The sequence below is a fragment of the Haliotis cracherodii genome, unplaced genomic scaffold, assembly GCF_022045235.1.
Source record: "Haliotis cracherodii isolate W230 unplaced genomic scaffold, xgHalCrac1.p SCAF_12, whole genome shotgun sequence".
Lineage (NCBI taxonomy): Eukaryota > Metazoa > Mollusca > Gastropoda > Lepetellida > Haliotidae > Haliotis > Haliotis cracherodii.
The window spans coordinates 19,869,863-19,875,889 of NW_027266267.1; positions in this window are offsets into that span (position 1 = coordinate 19,869,863).

The window sequence follows — 6,027 nt, forward strand, 5'->3', positions numbered from 1 at the left end:
TCGAAGTGGATTTTTCCCAATAAGAGCGAGTCCGCCTGTTGTGGTCCCTAATGTAGTTGATAGTGACAGTGACAGCAAAAGTGACGCTTCATCAGACACAGGTCTACATTTTAGAGTTAACCCTGATGACTTGGACTGGTTAATCTAGGGAGTAATAGAATACATAAGTAGGACATTGATGATAAGTTGTTAGTTGGTGTTGTAAAATTATTGTGATTTTTGCCTGAAGAAAAATGCTCATATGTCTATATATATATATATGAAATTAAAACGTTGAGAAGATGTTTTATTTTTACCAATCTGCATCTACCGAAAAACAAACAACTGAAAACTTTACAAAGAATAATAATTTGATTATGCCTTTATAAGCCTTCACATGTTATTATTCTCAGATAGGTACAACCCAAGACAGATCCTATCTGAGACATTACATTGTAAAATTTCATAGTATTGATTTTTCTGGTCCTCAGATGCATACACACACAAGTTGTTACATATTGATTACATATTGATATTGTACTACTGTATTTACATTTCATATTCTATTATCATTGGTCAATCGCATGGGACATGCTCTACAACAGGAAGGGCATGTATAACCAGGGTATTTTGATACTTATTTAATATTTACTTAAAACATAGATGGATATGAGTGAGTGGGTGAGTTAGGTTTAACGCCGCTTTTAACAGTATTCCAGTTATATCGCAGCGTGTCAGCTTAATGTGGGAGGAAAGCCCGAAGTGATGCAGGTCTCAGACGTTTACCACTTCGGTGAAACCCACGAGCACGGGTATGGTGCTGACAAACCTAGAAACATAATCGGGGCGAACCTGGATTCGAACCCACAATCATAGGTTTCTGGCGTGCCCAAGGGACGCAATTCTGCACAGCGAATCGCGGCGCCTTAGACGACTGGGCCACCCGTGCCCCCCAGATGGATATGAGAGAAGTGACTGTACAGGGTGAGGGTATCACTCCCAGGGCAAATGATTATTGATTTTGCTTCTTTTAAGTGATAGAGATAACTTTTCATTAGTACAATGAAATTAGTAGAATCCGGTCTTGCAATATAAGTACCAGAGGGGAAATCAATGGATGGAACAAACTGTCAGTCTTGAAATGATCAAATATTTCTCACTACTACTGCTTGATTGGAATGTCTGATTAACATGATTAAGTATCTTTTAGGCGCCTTCCAGTTTGACAGAGTGTTGGGTGTTTGTCATAAAGAGGTTGAATTATGAGTATGTTATTAAGAGTATATCGGTTGACCAATGAGTTAGGAAATTAGCTGAAGGTTTGGTTAAGAAGGGCTTGATAGAAAAACTGATTGGAACGGAAATTGGGGTTCATATGGAGGTGAGCGTTAGGACTCATTTCACAATACTATTTCGGTGGGAGGAGCAAAAATTATCATGAATAGTATTTAGTGAGTTGTCCAGGAGTGGTGCGGGGAGTCAGGAGCATACAGCTGAACAGAGAGGTTCTCTGTAGATTAGGATCCCAGGTCAGAAAAGAAATAGAGTTAAACGTTCATCAGAAAAACTATCAGGTTCTTCAAAGCATCATCTAGGTATATTTTGTACTTAAGTAATACAGGCAACAAGAAGATAACTGAGGACCTTGTGTGTATATTTACAATAACTACCATCACCAATAAATGGACTTAAGCAAACCATCTGACTTGTGATTTTGAGAGAGAGCTACATCATCCCCAGGACCAAAGAGTGGTTAGCTAGAGAAAGTGACCAAGGGTAGAGTGAGTGAGTGAGTATGGTTTTACGCCGCTTTTAGCAATATTCCAGCAATATCACGGCGGGGGACACCAGAAATGGGCTTCACACATTGTACCCATGTCGGGAATCGAACCCAGGTCGAACGCTTTAACCACCAGGCTACCCGACCACCCCGACCAAGGGTAGAAGGGTACAGTACCCGAACCTAATGTTACACATTACCTGTAAATTTCATTGTTTTTTTCTGGTCCTCAGATGATACAGTCACAAGTTGTTACATATTGATTTTGTAATATTGTATTGCTAAAAGTAATGTGTATACGAATATATATATATATATATATATACATATATATATATATATATATATGTATGTATGTATGTATATATATATATATATTTGCCATAATAATTCATATATTTAACGGTACATTCTATTATCAAGTCTTTGGTCAATTGCATAATTGCATGGGACATGCTCTACAAAAGGAAGGGCATGTATAACCAAGGTATTTTGGAAAAAAAAGGTTTTAATATTAACTTAAAATGTGGTTTATGAAATTTTATAAGGTTCTAGGTTCAAATATGAAATGGACATGAGATGGGGTGATTGTACTGGGTGAGGTCAAAAGATTATTGATTTTACTTCTCTGGGAGATCGAAATAGCATTTAATGAATATTGAGGAAATACCAAGATTTGGTCTGGAAGTATAAGTGCCAGAGAGAAAAGGAAAAGATTGAAGATTTAAATACATGATCACTCGTGACTCCAATATATATTTTTGTGATAACAGCTGCTTGAATTGGAATGATCTGATTGGGAATTCTTCAGTCTGACAGGGTATTTGGTTTTCATCTTAGGGTTGCTTGAATTATGAGAACCGTATTCGACGTAATAACCGCCCACTCTAATAAGCGCCCACGGCGATATTTGCTAATATATTGGCTAGTGAACAATCCCAATTAGCACCCTTCTGATTGACTTATTTATTCACGTGAAATACGCAATGTGTGTTATATGCATTCTTAATTATGTGCAATTAAATTCTGGAAAAATATATCTGTCGCATATAAACATTTCAGTCCAGCAGCATAAACCACGAAATTTATCTTTCAACTCTGTTTTTTTTCCAACAAAATAATACTCTAATAAGAGCCCCCTATTTCTAATTTTGAGAGTGCCCTGGGACTTATTACATCAAATACGGTATGTACAATTGACCAACGAACGGAGGTAGTTAACGGAGATGGTTTAGTCAGGAGAGTTTGATGGTACAACTGATTGGAATGGAAATAGTTGTTATTATGGAGATGAGCGTTAGGACTCATTTCGCATGACACCAAACATTTCAGTGGGAGGAGCTAAAGTTGCCCAGGAGTGGTGGGGGATTCGGAAACTCACGGCTGAACAGAGAGATTCTCAGCCACCGAGGTAAGATCGCTGACTTTGTGTGCTGGCGATTAGGTGCCTCACTCTGGCAAGTGTGGGTTCGAACCCCGGACGGGACTCAACTCCAAAAAGTATGAGAATCTGTACTTCACTGAGAAAGTGTTGTCCCAAATATAACATTTGTTACATTTGACCACTTTCTAAATGTCATGCTACAAGCCCCAGGTGTTCTTGAGCTAGTGTACAAACAACATTCACGACTGTTCCAATAAATATTTTTATTCACATATTTCCATCTGTACAAGTAAAACAGGTGTCATTAAACATGGGTAGGGAGCCACACAGTAATGTACAGCTGTGTTATCTCTCATTTGATGTTCACAAGCCTCTCCAGGCAAAGATCTCTTGTCTTCACTAAAAACCATCAACAGCTCTGAACAACATGGACGGAATGGACTTAATGTGGAGGATCTCCACACATTTGTAACATACATGAACAGGGTTAGAAACTGATAGTTTTTGTCCACTAGTCCTTATAATGATAACATATAGCAAAACCCTTAAAACGGGCCAATTTCTACTAGTCCTTAGGATACCTTATCTATTGGGCAGATTGGGAAGGACTGCAGGACTAGTGCCAATTTCTAACGCTGATGAATATACTACTCAAAAGAAATTAAGGGCCAACTGCTTCTTTCAGATAACTATAGTGAATCTCTCATGCCATTATAGTCTATGCTTTCATAAAAGAACCGGACATTCCTTAACTTCTTTTGAGTAGTATACTATTCCTTCATCTTCATCAATGTATATATAGTATGCAACATCAGGCGCATGTTTCAAGATCAAATTCCAAATCAATCTGGATTTGAAAATATGGATGGATTCCTTGCAATTATCTTAATATTAAACATTTAGTGGTTTCCTGGTTCAAAATATTTTAGCCAAACCTCAAGGACGAAACCCCTTAATTTGTAACGATGACTCCTCAACCTCTAGTACTGATGAACAGCCGTGTGATGAAAGATACATGATCAGGGCTGATATAGAATAACACTTGTCTGTTACAATGGCTATGTAGAAACAATGACGGCGTGTGAGTTGAGGAATGTAGAGTCCTACTGATTGGTGATGACTGAATGCGTGGTCATTACTGCTGAGTTACTGTCAGCAGTGTCAAACATCGCGTACCACTCAATACAAGCGGTACATCACAACAGCGATTTCTTGCTGCTGGGTGTCTGTTAACATCACAGTCAATGATATTCTGGTCCGGGTAAAACAGCATACTGATGGTAACGCACTGTACATAACAAGTCACAATACTAGGATTTCATATAGTAAACAAATATAGACAAGAGAAACCTAATCAGATCCTATTGTCCGGATTGTTAGGTTAATGACGATTCTAAAAAACAGTAGTTTTGCGTGGCATTGGCTCCTTTGTTTTCTTATGTTTCGTAACACATACTACTCAAAAGAAGTCAAGGACAACCCGATTCTTCGATATTACTACAGTAGAACATGGATATAACGAACACGGATAGAGTAAACAAATTGATACAACGAACTGTTACAAAATCCCCGATTTATGTCCTATATATTATCATATAACTTACGTACTTAACAGACTCTCTGCAGCGAACTAACGGACATAGTGAACTGATATCTGACCAACGGCAAGGCCCATTTACCACTAATTAGTGACGTGTATAGCGAACTGAGAAATCTCACTCAGTGTCAAGTGTCACTGACAATTGGCTGTTCGCAATCTGCGTTAATCAACACCACGAATCAACACAATCAGCAGTGACGGATCATCCTTGCATTGTGTTACTCTTACCTGGACATGTAATCTTGTCTGTAAAACAAACATTAAACATATACATTTTACGAGATTGTGTCCAAGTGTCATATACTATCCTGGTGGGCAATAGTAAGAGGAATTTGATAACAATGTTCGAAAAATGTTATGAACTTAATGTTATCAAAGGAATGTTATAAAATGTAATCAATTGAATGCTATGAAGTGATCACTGCTAATACAAGTCAATGCTGCAATTACGTATATTGTGTTTTGTTTTATCCAAGATGGCGGACGTGTCCGAGCAAAAACATATATAACGAACAACAGATATAACGAACTGATTTCTCTGGTCCCTTGTAGTTCGTTATATCCATGTTCTACTGTAATACTCTACTCAAATAAGTTAAGGACAACCCAATTCTTTCATTCTATTTATATACTACTCAAATATGTTAAGGACAACCCGATTCTTTCATATTACTATAGTTACTGTCATGGTAGACTTCTCAAAAGAAGTTAAGAATGACATATTACTATAGTTAATGTGTGATGGATGACTTCTTTTGAGGTGGATAATTCAACCATGAATAAAGATTTTTTTATTATGTCTGTGTATTAGTCCAGCAGACTTCATCAACATCAGGGTGGCACTGTAAGCTGTGCCCATCAACGGAGACAAGGTCCTACCGTCAATCCTGTCTTCACTCGTACACATACAAGGCACAGCAGTATCGTGTGATTACACAAGAAGTCAGAAAATGCTTCTCATCAAGGGATGACGGCCTCGCTACCAGGCCTGTGTTAAACATCAGGCACGAACACAGTTTGATCTTATCAGCAACGATGTCTGCATGTTTTAGGCCAGGAAAGGGAAGATAACTCTTTCACTGAAAAAACATGGCAACCTTGACTTTCGTCATTCTAATATTAAAACCAGATATCATGGCGGAAAAAGTCAACCAATAAACACTGCACTGATCAAATATTCATGTGATCAGAGACCATCGGTATATGGTCTCTGATGTGATGTTTGAAACTACTGGGCCCATAATGAGAAACATTTGGTTAACACTTCATGGCCTTATCTTCGCT